The sequence below is a fragment of the Bidens hawaiensis genome, unplaced genomic scaffold (assembly GCF_021521415.1).
Source record: "Bidens hawaiensis isolate Kalapana, Puna unplaced genomic scaffold, B.hawaiensis_p1.1 tig00043699_1, whole genome shotgun sequence".
In the NCBI taxonomy this organism is placed as follows: Eukaryota; Viridiplantae; Streptophyta; class Magnoliopsida; order Asterales; family Asteraceae; genus Bidens; species Bidens hawaiensis.
The window spans coordinates 89,675-113,154 of NW_027497759.1; the positions used below are offsets into that span (position 1 = coordinate 89,675).

Sequence of the window (23,480 nt, forward strand, 5' to 3'; positions counted from 1 at the left end):
CCAAATTTGCCTCAACTTTCGCCAATTTCTCTTCAACATCAATCAGAGCTTGGCAGTGCCCTGATGATTCTTTACCCGCCTTCCAGGCGGCAGCCTCGGTATTTTTCACCAACTGCTCCATCTCTCTCATCTTGGCACTTGCCTCGATCTTCTCCTCATGAAGAGCACGGTTTTCGCGCATCAATTCTGCGAAACTAGAGAGAGCATGGACGTGGTGAAAGGCAGCGTCGGAATACAAACTATTCCGAGGCTGGATTTTGTGAGCAATGCGCTCGCCAGGAGGAACAACATGTTCCAAAAATTCTGTACAAGCGGTTGGGTCTTCAAAATTGGCGCCACAAGTAACCTTCCATCGAGGACGAAAAATCTTGTTCGCCTCCACGGAATCATGGGGATCCATATCTACATTCAAAAACCCGCCACTCAACCCGCCACTACTGCCACCGCGGAAATCAAAGAATTTACCGTGTACCGTCTCACCAACAGTAAAATGCTGCGGCGGCACGGCCTTGTCACCATCAAGGATATAAGCGTTGTCTGGTGAGGACTGTCTGGACTTCATGAAGTCGGCAAAAGAAATACCCGCCGACTCAAGACTAACCATGGGCGATTCATCCATAATCGCCTTCATTGGCCAAGCGGACGACGTGGGCTGAGAAACGGCCGGAATAGAAGATTCCGCCAGCACGCGCGCCGTCGTCACAATGGTGTCGGCCTCAGACGGGCCAACCAGACCCATCATCATTGGCAAACTCAGCATCTGTATAGTAGGCATCGCCTCCAAAAAACTGCCAACACTTGTCATCATTGGCAAACTTGCGAAAACAGCTGCTAGAGAAGACGCAACAGTAGAAACTGTGGAAGCAACAGTCGATGAAGAAATCGCCAAGGTCCCTGGAACATGGACAAAAGGAAAGTTAAAAAGGTGAATCACGTCAAAAAAAATTCTTAATTAGTTACAAACATTATCCCTGACGACTTAACAAGACTGCTCTTCTTCACGAAACCGCCAAGCCGAGGCTTCTTGAAGAGGCGGTGTACCTCTTCATCTTCTTCATTAACCACTGGGGCGGAACCCGAATGGTGTGGAACAGTGAACACCCCACCCACCGCGGAAGAAGAAGAAGGTGGACTGGTAGATACGAAATTTGTATACACAATAGTTCTAAAATTTGTGGTTGCATAAGACACAAGATCTGTCGCCACCATAATTGGAGTAGCGACAACCAGACTTGTGTCCAAGACAGACACAGCAGTCACAGGCTGCAGGACTGAAGGCGAGGAGAAACCAAGAGAAACCTGTGCGGAGGTGTTTGGGGAAGACGTCGCACCAACGTCGGAACCGAGTGCTTCAAGCAATGTCGCGGACGAAGATACCGGAGCCCCAAACGGAATGGTGGAGATGAGGACGACATCGTCATCATCATCCATGGCGTTTCTCGCGGGGGTATCTATCGGAGACGCAACCGTCTCCCCACCACTGCGTTGTGCACCCCTACTACTGCACTTAGGAAAGCGCACAATGTCAGACCGTCTACCTGAAAAGCAAGTCGAAACGTTAGCAAAGAAGCAAACAGACAGAATATCCAACAATAACAAATGGAACTTACCCCACTTAGGGTTAACAAAGCTGGGAGGTGGCAGCGGTTGCGGAGCAGTGATTTCCCCATAGGAAGAGGAAACACAAAGTTCCGGGCAGTCCTCACAAGGATTGGCTCCTCACGGGGACCCAACTCCCTCCGTCTCAACAACTTAGCGCCCTTGGGTGCGGGTTGCAGAAGGAGCATGGGATCCTCCATCTCTGAAAAAGGAAGTCGGGTTACTACTGTATACATACACATAAAAGTAGGGACAAAATATGATACTAACCCTGACCGCCGTTATGAATGACCGGCACCATTATCGCATTCTCCCAGATACGACTCATGCCGAACAGCACCAGCGCGCGCTCCGAGTAGTGACGGAGTGGGGAAAGGCTGGCCTGCAAAGTGGTGAACCATTCCGAACCGGAATAAGGAGCCACTTTCGGCTCAGCAAGCTCCTTCACATCCGTAAAATGCATGGAATGTGGAAACATGTGAGCAGAAACGTAGAAGAACAGGCTCTTCCACTCGTGCAAACTCTGCGGAGCATCCAAAGCAATGACCTTGGCGCTAGGGCTGGTAAACAAATTATACCACCCCTGGGAAAAACGCCACCGATAAAAGGCCGATAACTTGTCAGCCGTAGGCGTAATACCAAGGCAATGACAAGTATACTCGAAATGGCGAAGACGAGCCATCCCGAGTGGATGAATCTGGCTTAGGTGCAGCCCAAAAACATCCAAAACATCCAGCAAAAAGCGAGTGAGGGGCAATCGAAAATTGCCCAAGAAGAAGTACTCCCTATACACGGCAATCTTGCCGATAGGAGCCTCCCGAGCCGTCTTGCCTAACACAGACAACTCAGGCTCATACTCAGGGCCAAGGTTATAGACCTTGACTATGTTATTGAAGTCTTCGGCAACCATGCGACAACCGACGAACTCCATGGTATTATTCTTCTTAGTCTTCGAAGCTTGAGAAGATTCAGCCATTAAAGAGAGAAAAGATTCAAGGAAAAAAGGGTAAGAAAATATGCAGACGAAGGTGAGAAATGATATCCAAACAGAGCGACCCCTCCTTTTATACTAATCGCAATTAATGAAGGAGAGAGGTACAGAAGGGATAGACGACACGCGGTCCAATAAGTAAACGTCACGATAATAAAATGACAGTGGAAATGTGTTACAGCTGGGCGCGCCACGATAATAAATCACCCGCCAAAAATAGGCTCCGCCATGGGATGATTATCATAAATCACCTGTCAAAAATAGGCTCCTCCATGAGATGATTATCATAAATCACCCGCCAAAAATAGGCTTACCCATGGGATGATTAGCATAAATCACCCGCCAAAAATAGGCTCCGCCATGGGATGATTATCATAAATCACCCGCCAAAAATAGGCTCCGCCATGAGATGATTAGCATAAATCACCCGCCAAAAGTAGGCTCCGCCATGGGATGATTATCATAAATCACCCGCCAAAAATAGGCTCCGCCATGGGATGATTAGCATAAATCACCCGCCAAAAATAGGCTCCGCCATAGGATGATTATCATAAATCACCCACCAAAAATAGGCTCTGCCACGGCATGATTATCATAAATCACCCGCCAAAATATAAGGCCACGCCAGATTCCAAATATTGTATGATGCTCGTTAAGTAACCAATTGTCAGGAAGAATGGTTTTCATTAACCAGACACCCAAAGAGGCAATATTGGTAAAAGACGAGCGGAATTCAAACGGATGAAAGATACAATGAAAACCAAAAGCCCATGATAAGTCCATAGCCCCCCCCCCCCTTGGGAAATGTCAACTATGGACTAGGGGGACTTGTAGATGTAGGGTATTAAACCCACCACTTAACCAAGTATAACACCCAAATCTAGCTTAGCCAGAACGCCGGCCGAAACAAGCGGCGGGCATAAATGCCATACGGCAGGCGCAGCACATGGTGCCAAAGTTACATCTCAATATAATATGCATTCCCTGACGTCTAGGGAATGATGGCGCAAAAGTCTCATAAGCATGGGACAAAAAGATACAATTTACATGAGAATAAACACCCAACCAATGGGGATTGGACAACACATAAAGGACATTACAAAATAGTACAACACGTCCTTGTCAAAAGGCCATGATGCCCACCAACTTCCACCAACCTCCACGACCGCACGGGTGGAGAATATTATTGGTAGAAGGCCTGACAAGGTAGTTGACCATCCTCTATCTCTTCCGGCTATAAATACCAATCGATCTCTGAATGGTAAAGGATATACACTCTCATACTATCACTATCAATACATTCTATTTCGTACCATAAAGTACTGATTCTCACGCCGGAGGGTGGTTACGAGTGAATCCTCTCCCCCATTCCCCGCAACGAGCTCACGGTGTTCTGTTTTGCATGATACACTCGTCTGCGCCATGAAGGTTTTATAACCCATCGTGGGGAATACTTACCCAAACCCCTCGGACTAACGTGTTAGACCTTGAGGGGTGGATTTGTGTTTCTTCATTAGGGATTAAATGAAATTATACACATGTGCATAATACGAAGTGTTTTTTTTAACCGGAATGAAATATAAGGATTTTGTTTTTTTTTTTTTACTTTTTTAAGTTTTTTGTTATTTCTTGTTTTATGATTTTTTTAAATATTTCTTATAGGTTTTTTTATTGGTCCAAAATAGTTTTCAAAGTTCTCAATTTTTAAATGGTAATCTTAGGATCCTTACCATATATATATATATATATATATATATGATTGGTATGGATGATGGATCTTAATAATCTTGTTAGAGTATTCCCAACTCGTCCTCATCCCTATCTCTAGTATTATCCTAAAAACCACTACATTTTTCTCCCTTGTTTAATTAAATAATATTTTTTATACATTTATCATTACAGTTTTCTCCCTCCTCTATCCACAACCATTCAACAAATATTAAAAAAATAAATATGGGCAAACAAAGTTTACTTAAATTTACAAAAAATCACTACCTTTTTTTTTTCGGGATTACTCTATAAAATAGTAATCAACTTTGAAAGTTGTTTTAATCAGGTCACTGATAAAAACTTTTGTTCCAATCAGGTCATTGAACTTTCATTTTTGTTCCAATCATAAATATTTTACCTGGATAGCAGGTAATCTAGGTTTTTTTTTAATTTTTCAATGTTTTTACTTTGCATAATAACTTTTAAAGATTACGAAAATTAGTAAAAATGCGAAATATAATTTTAAAATTCCGAAAATTTGCAAAAAAAAATTCGGAAAATTGCAATAAATTGCAAAGATTGAAAAAAAATAAAAAAATGTTCAAAACGGGTCCGAACGGGTTAGGTCAACATGTTCGGGTTAGAACGTGTCAAGATCGGAACTGGTCAAAACGAGTTTCGGGTCAGCTTTTTTTTTTAACTACGAATCAGCACGTTTTCAACACGTTACAGCTCGTTTTAATAGCAAAATCTCGTTTAAGCGATTTTTTCAGTTCGTTTAAGCACCTAACAACTCGTTTAAGCGATTTTTCTGCTTGTTTCAGCACCTAACAGCTTGTTTAAGCGATTTTTCAGCTCGTTTCAGCACCTAACAGCTCGTTTAAGCGAAATATAATTTTAAAATTCCAAAAATTTGCAAAAAAAAAATTCGGAAAATTGCAATAAATTGCAAAGATTGAAAAAAAAAATAAAAAAATGTTCAAAACGGGTCGGAACGGGTTAGGTCAACATGTTCGGGTTAGAACGTGTCAAGATCGGAACTGGTCAAAACGAGTTTCGGGTCAGCTTTTTTTTTTTAACTACGAATCAGCACGTTTTCAACACGTTACAGCTCGTTTTAATAGCAAAATCTCGTTTAAGCGATTTTTTCAGTTCGTTTAAGCACCTAACAACTCGTTTAAGCGATTTTTCAGCTCGTTTCAGCACCTAACAGCTTGTTTAAGCGATTTTTTCAGCTCGTTTCAGCACCTAACAGCTCGTTTAAGCGATTTTTCAGCTCGTTTCAGCTCCTAACAGCTCGTTTAAGCGATTTTTCAGCTCGTTTCAGCACCTAACACCTCGTTAAGCGATTTTTCAGCTCGTTTCAGCACATAACAGCTCGTTTAAGCGAGTTTTCAGCTCGTTTCAGCACCTAACAACTGCTTTAAGCGATTCTCAGCTCGTTTCAGCACCTAACAGCTCGTTTAAGCGATTTTCAGCTCGTTTCAGCACCTAACAGATCGTTTAAGCGATTTTTCAGTTGGTTTCAGCACCTAACAACTCGTTTAAGCGATTTTTCAGCACGTTTCAGCACCTAACAACTCGTTTAAGCGATTTTTCAGTGATGAAATGAGCTGAACAATCGCTTAAACGAGTTGTTAGGTGCTGAAACGTGCTGAAAAATCGCTTAAACGAGCTGTTAGGTGCTGAAACGAACTGAAAAAATCGCTTAAACGAGCTTTTGCTGTTAAACCGAGCTGTAACGTGCTGATTCGTTGGTAAAAAAAACTGACCCAAAACCCGTTTTGACCAGTTCTGATCTTGACCCGTTCTAACTCGAACATGTTGACCCTAACCCGTTCCGACCCAATTTGAACATCTTTTTATTTTTTTTTTTCAATTTTTGCAATTTATTGCAATTTTCCGAATTTTTTTCTTTGCAAATTTTCAGAATTTTAAAATTATATTTCGCATTTTTACTAATTTTCGTAACCTTTAAAAGTTATTATTCAAAGTAAAAACATTGAAAAATTAAAAAAAAAAACCTATATTACTTGCTATCCAGGTAAAATATCTAGGATTCGAAAAAAAATAAAGTTCAATGACCTGATTGGAACAAAAGTTTTTATCAGTGACCTAATTGAAACAACTTTCAAAGTTGGTTAATATTCTATGGAGTAATCCCTTTTTTTTCTCTTCACCTTATAATTTACGCTCACAATCACTCAAAACCACACTCTATAATTTACAAACTATTCTCGCATAAATATAGGGGATGAGTTGGGAATGCTCTTAGAGTAATCCCATTTTTTTCTCTATCTTCAAATCCAAAAGTAAATTAAAATTTATTGTTTTTCTTTCTCATTTTCAGTTAAATAAGACTTTTCTATCGATACTCACAGCCACCTTCGAAAAATATTTTAAAAAATTAGAGTGTTAATAGAATTTTTCAAATGTATGGAAATATTACAACATTTTTCCTCTTTCACTGATAACACCTTAAACCACTCCCTATATTGTAAAAACTTCACTCGCATAATTTGATTGATAAATTGAGAATGCTCTAAATATACCGGGTCCAATACAATTTTTTTATCCATAATCCATTTAAGCTATCAGGTCCAGACTATATTTTTGTTATGTTTATTGTTATTATAATTTCAGTATGATTTCTTTTATGTTCTTAATAATTTCATTTATTATTTTACTTGCTCTCTTTTATCATGTGAGGTCGTCAACTTTTTTGAAAAAAAAAATTCTGAATATATAATTTTTTACATTTTGATATAAATTAAAAAAAACGAGTTATACTCAAAATAAAATATATTTTTTTCACATAAGCTGCTTTGACACGTGTATAAATAAGTAACTTTGGTGATGAAATGTATTAGTTGCATGCTCTAAAAGTATTAAATGTTTTTTTATTAACAATATGAAAAAAGGATGGGGAAAGTGAATACGGTGTTGTCACCCGCCTAACCTTACACGAAAAACACATCAAAACTACGACGTTTTGATTAAAATAAACCCTAAAACTAAAATTGACAAAACACGTACTTCACTTCAATGCATCGCCTCTGCTCTCTAATGCAAATTCGCAAGCCCTAGGTTCATCAGTTCAAGCCATTGACAATTAACCAGGACAAAGATTGGATTCCAGCCATCACCTCAGGTAACTTTTATGGTTTATAATCGAATAGTGTGTTTTCAGTTTGAAATTGATGCGTTTGGTGTGTGATTGTTTCAGTTTTTCTAGGTTTTGATGTAGTAGATTTTGAGATTGATCATCGAGTTATGTGTTTCATACATAGATTTATAGGGAATAGGTGTTAAATTGAATGTAACATTTTAATTGGTCTATGTACCAGTTCTTAAATCAATAAATAAGATCAACATTCTGGTTGTTCAATCTTAATAAGTTCTGGTGATCACGTAACTCTAATTTTTGTTTTCAGTTCCTTATTCTTTCCTTCGCTTGTTGATTATCAGCCTTCTTCCGTGTTATGATATTCCGCTTTTTTTGATACAGGACGTCTACACCTTAATGGATTTAGAAGTTCAATCAGAGAAAGAAGATCTTGAAACAAATTTGATTGAACATATTGATGCAAATGGGTATTTGGTCTTAAATACTGGGTCGGATGTTGAAGTGGAGAGAACAGAAGATGTGTACCTGGATTTTGGAGTTGAAAAAGAAATTGCAAACGAAGTAATCGGACAGGTTTTTGATACTCCTGATGACGCATATGCTTTCTATAATAGCTATGCGTTTTTACATGGATTTGGAATACGCATTTGTTCGACTTTTAAAAATAGGACAACAAATGTGGCTTATCGAATAAAATATGTATGCAACAAAGAGGGTTTTAAAGATTTGAAGCGTGGTAATTCTGAGGGAGATGCTAAGAAACGTCGTAGGGATTTAAGGACCGGATGTGAAGCGTATCTTCGGATTTCAATTGGTAATGATGGTAAATGGTTAGTGGATGAATTTTACTGATGCACATAACCATGAGCCAACTGTTACTCCGTCCAAAGTAATGAAACACAGGTCTCATGGAAAGTTTCACCGCTCACAGGCTTGCAAATCTCTAATGTTGAAACTTGGTCAATCTGGGTTGAGACCTTGTCAAATCAAGAAGGTCGTGAATACCATGAAAAATCCAGGTGAAAATGATGTCATGTCAAAACAATGTGCCGATATCTTGAATGAACAACGAAAACAATACAAAGGTAAGGAGTTTTATGGTCTTATTAAACATTTCCAAGACAAATTATTAGAAGACCCGAACCTTTATTTTGTTGTGGACTTATGTGATGATGGGTCTCCTAGAAATATTTTTTGGGCAGATGGGAGATCAAGAGACTCGTATATAAAATTTTCGGATGTAATGGTGTTTGATGTCACATACATGACCAACAAATTTAAAATGCCATTTGCTCCATTTGTCGGGGTGAATCATCATGGCAAGTCCATACTTTTTGCCGGTGCACTGTTGGAGAATAAGAAGCAAGATACTTTTGAATGGTTATTTCAAACATTTTTAAAGTGCATGTTTGATAAGCATCCATTAGCAATAATTACTGATCAAGACAAAGCTATTGGAAATGCAATCAAAACAGTTTTTCCAACAGCCCGACATCGTTTTTGCTCATGGCATATAAAGAAACATCAAATCGAACATCTTGGACCACTTACAACTCGTTATACTGACTTTGAAGAGCCATACAAGCGGTGGGTAAAGAGTAATACAGTTGAAGAATTTGAAACTTATTGGGAAATTTTATGTGGTAAATACCAATTTGACAGTGGTAGTTGGATAACAGAGATGTATAAGCAACACAGATATTGGGCTAAAGCCTTCTTGAAAGATTGTTTTTTTGTTGGCATGACATCAAGTGGAAGAAGTGAGAGAATTCATTCTTTTTTGATGGATTTGTGAATTCAAATACCATGTTAAATGAGTTTGTAATCCAATATGACAAAGCCGTTGCGTGTCGAAGGGGATCCGAAGATGATGAAGACTTTAGGACCATGGACTCCAAGCCAAATCTTTCTTCTGTAAATATGATAGAGAGAAAAGCAGGTCAACATTACACTAGAAAGCTCTTTGATGTATTCAAGAAAGAATGGACCGAAGCTACCCTTAATTTAACCCATGAGACGATAAGCAAAAATTTAGAAGAGATCAAATATAAGGTTGGACAACTCGATATTGACAAACTATACTGGAGAATTGTTAACTTTCGACTCTCGGATAAGATAGATGTAACATGTTCATGTGCAAAGTTTGAAACATATGGGATGTTATGCAAGCATATATTATATGTTTTGAAGAAGAGGAATGTTCAAACCCTTCCTGATCATTATATTTTACCAAGGTGGACACTTGATGTTAGGTATTAGTCTGATAATCACAAAATTGGGCTCGAAGACATACATAGTGGAAATGAAGTTAGTGCGTTAACTTTATGGTGTGTTCAATCAAACTTTAGAAAAGAAATCGAACATGCAAAAGATTCCCCATCCGAGATAAAGAAACTAAATTCCATATTGATGAACTTTTTAGAAGAACAAAACGTTCGAACAAATTCTAAACAGCTTGAAAGTACTACACAAAATTCTAACATAGGAAGTTCGCAAGTAAACTTGATGCCTCAAATATCTATTCGTGATCCACAAGTTAAAAGAAATAATAAAGGTCGTCCCAAAAGTGCAACTAGAATCAAGTCTTCCCTGGAAGCACCAAAAAAGAAAACTTGTTCTTACTACAAGCAACCGGGTCACTACATCACCGGATGCCCGAAAAAAAAGAAGGTAAACCATTATTTATTAGTAATTAGTGGTTGAAAATATTGTACTTACATTAGTTTTTTGTAGGATGATGAGTCGTTGGTAGAAAGAGAAGGGTGACACGTGAATCTACTTGGAGACCTAGCAGTTTTTTAGATTTACTTTGGTACCACTTATTTGAGTTATTGAGTATATGTATGAAATAAACTTGTTTCTATTGTTTTTAGATCTTTTAATGACGGTATGTTTTTGTTTAACTCTTTGAATGCGAAAACGTTGCAATGGTTTTTATGTTGAAATACGCTCAAAGAAAATAAAATAAAAAAAATATATGATTTTGAAATGGAACAAAAACTGAAACAGGTCAAAATATAGTAATACAAAGCAAAACGGGCCAAAATATAGCAATATAAACTTAAACATGTCAAAAACATAAACTTGAAACTGTTCAAAATATAATAATATAAAACGAAACGGGCCAAAACGTAGCAATATAAACTTAAATGGCTCAAAACGCCGCAATATAAATTTGAAATGGGTTAAAATATAATAATATAAAACCAAACGGGTCGCAACGTAGCAATATAAACTTAAACGAGTCAAAACGCAACAATATAAACTTAAACGGTTCAAAATATAATAATGTAAGATGAAACGGGTCAAAATATAATCATATAAAACCAAACGGGTCGCAACGTAGCAAATATAAACTTAAACGAGTCAAAACGCAACAATATAAACTTTAACGGTTCAAAATATAATAATGTAAAACGAAACGGGCCAAAACGTCAAAATCTGACGAGCAACTATGTCAAAATAGTTGCTGGTCAAAATCAAGTCGGTTTGTCAAGAATACAGATGAAGCATACCATAGTAGAGGCGAAGTATCTAGTTCTTGTTTAGATTTTGAAATTAGTTCAGCCAGATGTGATAAGGGAACACATACGTCCTGAAATAGAAATTGATTTTGACATTTCGGGTCAACGATAACAGTTTGCAGATACTTATGGTGCTGTTTTTGAGTGAAATAATAAGAAAAATGAATTACCAACTAACTGTTGTCATTGCTTCACAATCAGGTGCCAATGCTAAACATGCATAAAGAGCTTCCTTCCTAATCTATATCAATATATTTTTTATTAATAAAAAGAAATTAACATAGTAACTATGCAGTGGTTAGTTAGTATTAGTTAACCTTCCAAAGTGTCTTTCTAGACAAGGTGACTATATTGACCTGTTCTTGACAAACGTAGCAATATAAACTTAAAACGGTTACGATATAGTAATATGCAAACGGGCCAAAATAAAGCAATATAAACTAAGACGAGCAACTTTGCAAAATCTGCACACATCCGAATTGACGCACATTTGTCCAAATGCAATTAACCAAACTTTGTCAATTTTTAAACTGTTATGCATCGTCAAAATTGTTGTAAAACTCCCACAATTTCACAAAAGGACATTTTTGTCAATTGTAACTCTCAATTCTAACTTTATTAATTATAACTCCCACCATTTTTTAAAGAACATAGAACCAATCTTTGACTTTCAAAGTCAAAAGTAAGGTAAAACTGCGCAACATGCCTTCAAATATATGAAACAAGATACATAACAAAATATAATTCTTTACATTTCTTCCATATACAATTCAAACCGTTTACATGGACATAAAAGTAACAAAAATTAGAAAACCTATCAAACTATAAATCAAGTATCTCCTTGTTCGTCTTGCATCATCTCCCTTGTCTTTAATTTAACTTCAACTTTATTCTTTATAGCTTCAAGATCATTCTTTGATGTACCCATACAAGAACCTGGAAAAAAAAATCTGGAATACTCATCATAGATGTGGGTTTCGGGTATTGGAAGCAAAAAATTTCAAATTAATTAGAATTGGTTAAATGTTATTTAATTGCAAAAAAGTATGTACCAAAACCATTCAGGCACTTGCTTAACTGCTCAGTAGTCTAGTTTGTATGTCCACTTTCTTTAAAACTTGATTTGCTCTCATATCTCACTGTAATGCACCACAAACCGACTAGTTAAGATAGGTTTCAACGCTTAATATGACCCGCTTGAGGTAAAACACACCCAAATAGACTCTTTAACTTGATTTATGATTTCTTTATTTTCTCGTAAATGGATAAAGCTGAAAAACGAACTAAGATTAGTAACATGAAGGTTAAAGATAAAACAGTTCAGTAGCTTGCATCTACAAGCTACACAATCTGAAACTGGGTAAAAAAAATTAGATTGGACAAAAAATACATGGAATTAGCAACTTGTGTGAAGAGAATTATAGCTAGACTGAGTAAAAAAAAATTAAGACTTTGTGGATTAGGGTACATAGACCAATTAAAATGTTACATTCAGTTTAACACCTATTCCCTATAAATCTATGTATGAAACACATAATTCGATGATCAATCTCAATATCTACTACATCAAAACCTAGAAACAATCACACACCAAACGCATCAATTTCAAACTGAAAACACACTATTCGATTATAAACCGTAAAAGTTACCTGAGGTGATGGCTGGAATCCAATCTTTGTCAATGGCTTGAACTGATGAACCTAGGGCTTGCGAATTTGCATTAGAGAGCAGAGGCGATGCATTGAAGAGAAGAGGCAGGTATGTGTTTTGTCAATTTTAGTTTTAGGGTTTATTTTAATCAAAACTACCGTAGTGAGTTTTGATGTGTTTTTCGTGTAAGGTTAGCCGGGTGACAGCACCGTATTCACTTTCCTCGAAAAGGAAGGATAACCACCGGTATTTTCATGAGGAATGAAGAATGATACAAAGTTGATGACATTAAGAATTAAGATTTAAGAATGATATGTATAGGCTTGTAGCATGTTATATTGGAGCCCAAAACACCGAGATTGATGCCTCACCCCTCGGTTTCATCCAAGTATTGTTGAGTTTATTGCCTGTTAGTCCTAGTTTAGTGGTGTACAAACATTAAAACTATATTTAGACAAACTAAGTGTGTCTTAATCAGTAAAAAAACCTTAAACCAAAAAGTAAAGTACCTAGCAATCACAATGGAGTATTTATTATCTTCTACATTTTAAAGTATTTCTCACTTATTAGCTTCTTTATTATTGAATTCCCATTACCATTCTCATCTCTAAAATTTAAAGATGATACCTCAAGGATTTTATAGCTTGTACCTCAAACATGAAGAATTGAGACATGAGGGTTATAAATGTAAACAAAACTTAATGGAGATTCCAATAAAATTGCTCTTAAACATTTATAATAATCAACATAATATAACTTTTCATTGAGACCAACTTCAATTGTCAGCGAAAGAATAGTCATTAGCTCTTGCAGACAATAATCATGTATCAGTGAGCACAAATACTCGATGTATTTTTAATACAAAAACTATAAACTCAAGCTACCCGTGATTGCACTACAATCCAGCACTCGATCTCAAAGTGTTTCATAGTCGCATTAGAGTCTAACGAGACTATTCTGAATTTGGACAACAAACATAAAGATTGTGGGATCACACGTGTTTGTCCATCAATTTGGTAATTCGGTGTTAACAGTTAAATCTCGCTCATTCAATGCGTGATCAATAGAGTTGATAATCTTTTGGAGAATTTCATGTTATAAGTTTTCATCTAACAAATCTCAATCTTGGTCAAAGACTCAAAGTCGTCATACACAACTTCAAATACGACAAAAGGAAACAAAAGTATTTAAAAAAAAAAGATATAGCAAATGTTCAAATATATTGCACACAAAAGTATGAACAAAAAAACTTAGTAAATACATGTTTGAAGTATACAAGCAAAAAAGATAAAATCAGCCTGTCAAAATGTAGATGCTCATTGACACCTTCAAGGACAACATTTAAAATCTATTCCTTAGTTGATATATTTAAAACCCACAACGGATAATATACAAACGATTTCTCACCCCGGAAATAAAAATGTATCCTTGCAAAGATAAAACAAAAACGAGCATCTTCACTCTTATGATCTAAATAAACTTATCTAACCTTGATGTTTTTTTAAGACTCGGTGAGCGGAAACTTTCTAACAGAATGTCAGAAGACGCGAGTAGATCCTTTAAAAACGGGTCACCTTTTTCTGATTTGATTATCTCTAGAATGACTCCAAGAACCTCGGCCGCAAGACCTGCTTCCACAAGCTGCCCTTCTTCCTCCCCGCCTTCGTATATTATACGTGAAACATGTTTGAAAGGGATGACGTTTTCTATAAGTAATCTTGCAAACATACGACCCAGAAACTCGGCTGCTCTTGGTGCATCATTCATAGACTCCTCTAACGTTGACAAAACGGATTCAAATCTGGATAATGTAATAAAAGATTGGAAACCAAGGGGAAGGTTCATGTACATTTTGATCTTAACATAAGTATGTAGGAAATAATGTCAATTTATTTAAAAAAGCGAACGTAAGAAACAATACCAACTATAATACCAATCTACATAAACAATGACTTATAATTACAAAGAAAAGAACCTAAAAATTACAACAAAAGAATCAAAATCAAGAACAAAATAATAACAGCATATATCAGCAAATACTTATAACAGCAAAAGAAAACATCTAATAATAACAACAAAATATAAATAAGCAAATACTTATAACGTCTCATAATCGAAAATTAGTAAATACGAACAAAAAATAGCAGCAAACACCTATAAAAATAAACTTAATCATAACAACAAATTGGTTCTCACCGTTTTCATGTTAAGAATAAAATGTATTTGATCCTGTTTCTAGAAACCAAAACCTTATATTTTGAACCATTAAAAAGCAACTACAGCAGGTGAACCTGTTTTGACACCTTATTTACATATATATAAGCCATTTTAAAACGAGCCCATTTTGGTCAAAACTTGTTTTGCTAAGCTGATTAAAAAGTAATTATTGAAATTCTAAATGGGTAAAAACCCATTTTGATACCATTTTTAAAAATGACCCATTTCAGGCGAGCTTATTGAAAAGCAATTAAAACTGCCAGCCTTAATTTAATGATAAATGTAGCAGGGTGAACCCCTTTTGATTCTACAATTACCGATTTCAGACAAGCTCACTTTGGTCCAAACCTGTTTTGACCCGTTAACCAACCCGCCCGTTTTTTCCAGGCTTACTGAAAAGCAGTTACTGAAAACGTAGTAGACTGAGCCCATCTTAATACTCTTTTTATTAAATGACCCATTTCAGACAAGCTAATTTTGATCATATCCCGTTTGGACCTGAACCAAATTGCTACTTTTTGAATCAGCCCGTTTTGGCCTGAACTCGTTTCAACCCGTTACCTAGCCCGTCCGTTTTGCCAGGTTTATAAAAAGTAATAATTGAAAATTTAGCATTACTTACCCTCTAACAAGTGATTCTTGAGTTAGAATGTTTTCTTGGGATTTAGCAAGATTGATGAGAAGCTTAGCAAGTGAATCCCGTTCCATGTCTTTCCCCTCGAACGAATCAGTAACCCAAATGGATATCATCGTTGGATAAAACCCGGGTGCGTTTAGTTCTTTGATGCATAAAGCAACTTCCTTTTCGTCTCTTGCACTATAAATATAAACATATATATTAAAACCAATAAAAAATATCAAAAATATTCTCCACAAGACGAAATTCATCATATAATAGTTTACCTGTAAAACTCTTTGATTGCTTGAATGGACATCTCATGTAAACGATCTTCAGACAAAACCGGCTTGTCTGAAGACCCACTTTGCGGGGGAGTAGACACCCGAGTATGTTCAGGTTGTGATGGTGGAACTTGGTCATAAACGGGTCGAGGAGAAGTCCTTTCAGGTATGTTTTTTGAAGCCATATCATCACGTGAACCATAACCACCATAATCGTTATTAGGACCAGCAACACCTTGCATAGAAGGCTGACCCCTAACCGACATCCCCCTGGCTAACCCACCTTGTGGCCCAAGGGTTATAGTCTCATCACCCATGGGTCTCACAGGAACCGACAAAGTCCTATTCTCAAACGCATCAAATCTTGAATCTTGATTACCAAAACCACGACTCTGTTGTTGCGGTAATCCACGATAACCACCACCCATTTGAGGGTTTGAAGGTAAAGCACCTGCTGGCCCTCTTGGGCTAAAGTCCATGGGCTGACCTCCTCTCCTAAGTGACGAATTAGAGTTAGGCCCACGAGCCAGTCTGCTAGATTGGGCCTGACGTTCTTGATGAGCATCCCGATGAACCTCTTCAATCTTTTTTGGGCCTTCCACCTTCCTTCTTTGCTGCCACTTATTCTTTCTAAGGTCAATCGAGTCTTTTAACATGAATCGCACGCGTGAAGAAAGTGTCATATTATATGATAACTTATACATCATGTCAAAATACACATCCATGTGTTCTTTGGCTTTCACGTGATCAATCATCCCCCCAATTGTACTCATCAACTTGCACAAGGCTTCGATGTTTTCCTCATCAGGCGTAGTGTTCTGATTAAACCCTAACAGTTTCTTTATGCACTCATGCATTATTCTTTCGGTCAACATTCTCTTCTTGTATAACTCACCAATAAGTCTAATATTACCCAACATACGTCTTCGGGCCTTGACCCGTTTCTCTTCACGTTCCTCTTCACTCTGCTTAATCTCGCCTTCTTCTGTTCGGTTTGCTTCTTCTTCCTCTCTCTCCCCTCTTTCAAACTCCTCTTGACATTTATTCAATAATAATCTCTTAAATGTAATCTTCTCGTTATCTTCCCCAAAACCGGGTAATTCAACAGCCAAACGAGAGCAAAAGTTGGCATACATCTCAACAAAAGTTGGTTCCATCAAAGCCTTGTCAAATATTTGACCGATCACACCTGACAGGGTATCAGCATTGTCGATATTAACTTGTTTGACTTGTTCGAACAGTTTTTCGAAGTTTTGTGGGGTCAACTTGTTCAAAATACTTTTCAATTTCCTTTGTTTTGCTTGCTCCTCATCTGTTACTTTCCCAATTTCATACTTCTTCTCAGCTTTATGCATCATTGGGGTATGAGGAGACGGCATCAAACCCTTTTGATAACCAGTGCGTTGCCACCTGTCAGAATCTGAATTATTACGTTGCATCTGTGGGCCAGGGGACTGACCAGGTGGTTGACCACGTGGGGTCCTCAACACACCATGGTTCCCTCTTGCCGGGTAGCCCATGTTGGGGTCCCATCCAGGACCTATGGGTCCTCCCGACCCTTTACTCCATCTGTCATCAAGTGCGACATTACTCGGGCGCCGGTCAAGCCGTGACCCCGCCCCTGACCTATCACCGCCACCTCTGCCGGGGCTCGGGTATGGCTCACGGGTCATATTACCACCTGTTGCTACAAACACTTCCGCTGTATCATTTGTAATCTCGAAACCTTCCGGAAGATCAGTACATTGGTCAGAGAATTTCAGTAGGAAGTCCCTGGAATACTTTTTAGTAATTCCATCATTGTCATCCTCACTGTGATGTTTCTGTTTCAAACCCGTTCCAATTTTGGGAGTAGAAACGTCTGCAGCGTCCTCCCAATCTTCTGGCTCAGTTTTAGTGGGTCCGCGTGACAAAACGGTGTCTTTTTCAGAAGTAGCATTAACAGATGCGTTCGAGTTTTCATCAGTTTCAGTAGCAGAAAAAGTTTCTTTCTTTTCTTCAGGGCGTTTATAAGCATTATAAAGGTCAGAAGTTGTCCCACGCGCGTCAGCATTTTTCAAGATTTCTTTAAAATTCTTTTTCCCTTTAGCTCCAGTATTACCCTTGGCCTTACTACTAGAAGATGGAGAAATCAAGCCTGTAGCTTCTACTTCCAAAGTCAAAGATGAAGTCTCTGGAACAGAGACCGTAATAGATTCTCTACTGTTTACTTGTTCAACCTCAGGCTCGCTTACTTGATTGTCTTTTTTATCATCAACCAAAGATCCCATATTTAATGTACTTTCAGCACTAGAAACATCGACATGAATATTACTTGCAGTTACATCAGAGACTGTGCTATCTTGATTCTGCTCAACAGATTCTTTAACAAGTTCTTTTGACTCCACATTGGATTCTTCAACTTTTGGGTTAAAGTCAGCGCCTTTTTCGTTATTATCACATTTTGAGGACAAGTCAGAAACATGTGAAGGCTCTTCAACTTTATTGCTAGTTTCTGACACGTCCTTGCTGATTTCCGAGGATAAAGACGACAACTGTGATGTTTCTTGAGCTCCACTGTCATTTGAAACAGAGATTGTTTGCCCAGCAATCTGTTAAAAGCAAACAGCGCAAATCCAAATCAAAGATTGTAAAATAACCATACCAACAGTAAAAAGAACACCAAAATAATAAATACCTTATCTGTTTTAGAAGGCTGTTTCTGTTCCTCTTTAAAAGAGCCAGACTTATTAACTGTCGCTTTTGGAACTTCCGCCTCAGCAGCAGAAGTATTGGTCAAATTCTCAGGCTGTGGTAAAGAGCTTCCAGCAACCGTCTCTGAATCTTTATGAGGTTGACCTTCTCCGCCTGCTCTTTGAGTTTTGTCCGCTGAGTCAACAACCTTTTCTGCATGTGAACTAATTGCCGGTTGTTTTATCGTCACCTGTTTGGAAGCCTGTGAATACCAAAACCGTATTAAGTATTCCTTCTAGAGAGAGTACCTAATACATGTATGTGTATGAGCACGCGCGTATATAGGAACGATTCTAGGCAAAAGATAGTTTTTTGAGAGAACAAAAACAAAAATAAATCTTTCACTTTTTCAGGCCTAAAAATTTTTTAGATAGGGTTGGTTTATGCTAAAATGAAAAAATTGCCTAAAACGTGTAGAAAGAAAATTAACACATGGCATCTTTAATTTTAAGCATGATGTTAATTTCCTTTTTACACTTTTTAGACAAATAAACTCTATTTTAGCATAACCCAAACCTATATACATAAACAAATATATCTATCTATATGTGTGCGTACGTGATGGTGAGGGGAGGTAGATTGGAAGCTAACCTGAGAATAGAACCTTGCCGGCTGGGAACCAGGAGTTGAATGTGAACCAGTCAAAGGGTTAGAACCAGGTGGCGGTGTAAAAACGGGACTAGCATTGTAAGAATTAGAATAAAAGTTAATGGGATGACCAGCAGGAGGAAACACCTGAGACTGAACCATCAGTGGCCTTTGACCCGAAGACCCACCACCATTCGGATACCCATCCGTCTTCTTACCGAGAAGCAGCTCCTCATGAGTGTCTGGGTGAGTTATCTTCACCGTCCTCCGTGCACCGCCATAATTAACATTACCCATGGGCTGTTGCTGGTACTGTGGCCCTAACCCCATCCCATCCCCATCCCACCCATGTTCCCGAGCTGAGGACCCGAGAAAGTCAAACCTTGACTTTGATGAATGATTCCCTGATGTTGCACACCAGGTACAAACACCTGTGGCGGCACTTGTGGCGGTGGATTACCGACTGGTAAATGCATGGGGATCGGGACAGTATTAGCAGCTATGTTTTGGGCTTGCAGTTGTGGATTTGGGCCGCCAAAGGGAATGTGAATTGGAGATTGATGAAATGGCATTTGCATGGAAACACCAGTTGGGATAACAGGCATAGGAGGCCCGCTAGGTTTCTGAACATGCGCTGCAACGGGCCCGGGAGGTGTAGAAAGCACGTCTTTTTTCTCTTTTGAAACAGGGCGGGCCTCAACGGGCTGATCAACAGGCCCAGGATCTTTCCTTGGTAAATGTTGGTTTGAAACAACTGGATTTTGACGAGCCTGAGCTTGAGCCTGGGCCTGGGCCCGTTTCTGCTCATCCAAATTTGGTGGGGCAGAGCTCGTTCGAGCCGGGTACCTATAAAAACATAAGCTTATAAATACATTATAAATCACAATTCAAATAAGTGTTATTTCCACATAGTAACAAATATATACCTGCATTAAAGCACCAGGACTAATTGACCCAAACTGAAGAGGAAACCCCTTAGACGCATCCGCCGGACCTAGTGACAAACCAAAGCATCATAAAACAACTTCTCAACCTAAATTAATACTAAAAACTAATTTTTTTTAATTCTGAAAATAACAAAATCGGTACCCTTAACAGGAGTAGAGGAGCCCGTGATGCCAGAACCGTGAGAAACCGCGTTACTCTGTGGAGCCTTCGGCAGGCCTGGTGTGTTTTTAAGAATCGGTGCATAAACCGGCTTTACAGTAGCACCTACTGATGCATCAGGCGTTCCTACAATAATTATACAAACAATATAAAATTTAACAAAAAACGTAAAAAAAATTATACAAATTATGTTGCATGTTGCAAACATAAAACATACCTCTTAACGGCGGTTGAACACGCGCCCCATTCGGTTGACCCCGACCACCAGTCGCACTCACATTCGTGTTGTTCGGGTTCGGGTTCGAACCCGGACCGGTTACTCTAACCTGGGCTCCTGGTGCATTACTAACCACTTTCTTGTAGCTATAAAAAAAATACAAAATAAAACAAATAAATTAAAAAATCAAAACAAACCCTAATTCAAATTCCACATAAACAAACAAACCCTAAATTTATTTCACCTTTTATTCGAATAAAACGCAGACGACGGAGGACCCGCGTTACCGCCACCGCCTCTCCCGCCACCAGCGCCGTTCCTGGGCGAATTCGGGTTACCAGATCGACCGGGTCTTCTTGATTGATTGACGGACATATATCCAATTCAAATCACACCACTATTCTATTGTTTAATTAATAATAATAAACCTAACAATTACGTCACTGGGATCTCAAAGAACGAATACCCTGAAAAGAATTAAGAGTAATTCGACAATTATTATCATAACATTACAAGAAACTGTAAAAAGCATGTGAATTTGTGGTTAATTACTTACCAGACAGAAGTAAGAAAGATAGATAATTAGGGTTTAGTGAATAATAATAATAATATTGGAAAGTATAACGCCGGTGAAAGATGGGTTTATTGATAGATCGAAAGAGTCCGGCCGAATGGGTCGGTAGAGCATTCGAAGAAGAAGAAGTAAGAACCCTTCGAATAATAAGAATAAGTGATGTTTGTAAGGGGAGACCTTAATATAACTAGTAGTATGATACGATACATGTTAAGAGGGTAGGATGGTAAATTTTAAAATTGTCAGGGGTAAGATGGTAAATTTTTGGTCAGATCTTGTTTTTTTCGAATTAAATGGCGTTGGACGTTACGTTGTTGAGGAACCGGATAAGTGTGAGACTGAGAGAGAAATATTGGTTGATTATGGACGTGGGCGTGAGGTGTACTAAAGTGAGGAAACAAACACGAGGAATATGTTTTTATTGGGGGGGGGGGGTTGTGAACTTTATTAGTAGCATTGAATACAAGGCTTGAGGGTAGAATGGTAAATTGGTAATTTTTGGTGTAGTGTGAATGTTGTGATATGTCGGGTCTTGTCTTTTGGAATTAATTATGTTGGACGTTACGTTGTTGAGGAACTGGAAGAAGTTTGAGAATGGGAAAGAAAGTTATGTTGATTCTCGACATGGACTTGAGGTGTAATGAATTGAGTAAACAGGCACGAGGTATATAAGAAGAAAACATGTAAGACACACTTACACTAAAAATTTGGGAAACGTGTTTTAAAATCTAATCGAACTTTTTTATTTGGTGATTTGCTTAGTGTTAACCGTGCTCTAGTTGTGAGTTTATACATCTCGGGGGTAAGATGGTAAAGTTTATATTTGTCAGGTGTAAGGTGGTAGCTTTTTTGTTAAGACAAACGTTGTCATATGTTGGGTCATGTTCAGTTAGAATTAAATTGTGTTGGGCGTTATGTTGTTGAGGAAACCGGAAGAAGTGTGAAAATGAGAAAGAAAGTTACGTTACGTTGATTCTTGGCGTGGACATGGAGTGTAATAAAGCGAAGAAACATGCGCAAGGTATACAAGGAAAAGACATGTGAAACACACTGACATTAAAAATTAAGAAAATATATTTTAAATCCTAAACAAGCTTTTTACTTTGGTGATTGAATTTTTGTCAACCTTACTCTAGTTGTATGATGATTTTTCTTATAGTTAATTATATTTTTCCCCCATGGTCTATGTTGATCATTAATATTATTATTATTATTATTATTATTATATAATACAAATGATAACTTTGGTGTCACATGACTAATGATTGGTCCATGTGGCACCGTATGATTGGACTGAACCATTTATGTTTTTTTTTAATTTGATAACTAAATAGTTATTCACGTAGACTCGTTGTCATAAAATTCGGGGACTGGTAACGTTCGAGTTTACCAACGACCGGGTTTTACCAATCGTTTTGTTTTAGTGTCAGTACCGTCACAAACGTAACCAAATTCGCTTCGACTCAGTGCCCCAACACTAGGACCGACAACGCCCAGGTTTTACTGACCTGCCATCCAACGTTCGGGACCAGCAACGTCAGGGTTTTACCAACGACTGAATTTTACAAACCCTTTTGTTTTATTTTGGTACCATCAAAACGTAACCGAACCCGACCGAATTCACGTCTACCCAGTGCCCCAACATCGGGGACCGACAACGACCGAATTCGCGTCGAACTGCCGCCTCAACCTCAAGACTGGCAACACTTGGGTTTTATCAATTTTTCCCCGCGCAACACGTCGGGTAAAACACTAGTTATTATATAGTATAATTGTAATGTTTGGTGCTGCTTGGCCATCTATTGTGTAAGGCCACGATCCCGATGCCCTACTTTGACGTTGGATTTACTCATAAACATAGTTTTAAATATCATAGTTTATTTAAAACTTTTTTTGGAATAATAAAAGTCAACCATTCAATACAAAACATTCAAATCTTGTCTCTAAACGTAACATAAAACATCTTATGAAGACATTATGACAATTCTTCTTCGGATGCCAGCCGCTTCAGATCATGCCATGTGTCCAGGCCAGCTGCTTTAATCTATTTACTTGCGTGCATACTAAAAGTCAGTTGCGCTGAGTGAGTTCTAATTAATCAAACAACATACAATACATTCACATACTTCATACATTCAGACTTTACTTTCTTTTATACATACATAAGTATATATCTTCATTCTTACCTTCTTACTTTCCTTCTTTCATACTTTCATATTTTATCTTACTTTACATATATAATTATACGTTTTAAAGATTCTTTCACCCTATAACCTCTCATATATTATAAGGGTCTGATCCCTATTCTCTCAGATATTATAAGGGTCTGGTCTCTATCATCTCAGCTATTATAAGGGTCTGGTCTCTATCATCTCAGATATTATAAGGGTCTGGTTCCCCTTCCCATTTACTCTTACCTTCATGCATACATTTCTTCGTACTATCATTTGTACAATTTCATACATACCCTTCTATATCATTCTTACATACTTTATAAAACATACTTTATAAAACATCCATACATACTTTATAAAACATTCACA

At 37.9% G+C, this 23,480-nt stretch overlaps 1 long non-coding RNA gene and 2 pseudogenes across 2 annotated transcripts; 1 reads left to right on the plus strand and 2 right to left on the minus strand.

Annotated features, from left to right (window-relative positions):
- The first annotated feature begins 7,650 nt into the window (after positions 1 to 7,650).
- Positions 7,651 to 10,696, plus strand: LOC143594498 (protein FAR1-RELATED SEQUENCE 5-like; annotated as a pseudogene).
- Positions 10,697 to 11,664: 968 nt separating this feature from the next.
- LOC143594499 (uncharacterized) lies at positions 11,665 to 12,720 on the minus strand. The gene is made up of 2 exons (XR_013146344.1): positions 12,601 to 12,720; positions 11,665 to 11,887 (listed from the first exon to the last, which is right to left on the minus strand). It is a non-coding gene; the product is annotated as an uncharacterized LOC143594499 (long non-coding RNA).
- Positions 12,721 to 13,804: 1,084 nt separating this feature from the next.
- Positions 13,805 to 21,206, minus strand: LOC143594501 (eukaryotic translation initiation factor 4G-like; annotated as a pseudogene). Its single transcript, XR_013146345.1, has 10 exons — positions 20,920 to 21,206; positions 20,608 to 20,830; positions 20,364 to 20,509; positions 20,129 to 20,272; positions 19,964 to 20,033; positions 19,043 to 19,882; positions 18,396 to 18,653; positions 15,722 to 18,309; positions 15,441 to 15,635; positions 13,805 to 14,402 (listed from the first exon to the last, which is right to left on the minus strand). The product of XR_013146345.1 is annotated as a eukaryotic translation initiation factor 4G-like (transcript).
- Positions 21,207 to 23,480: the final 2,274 nt, after the last annotated feature.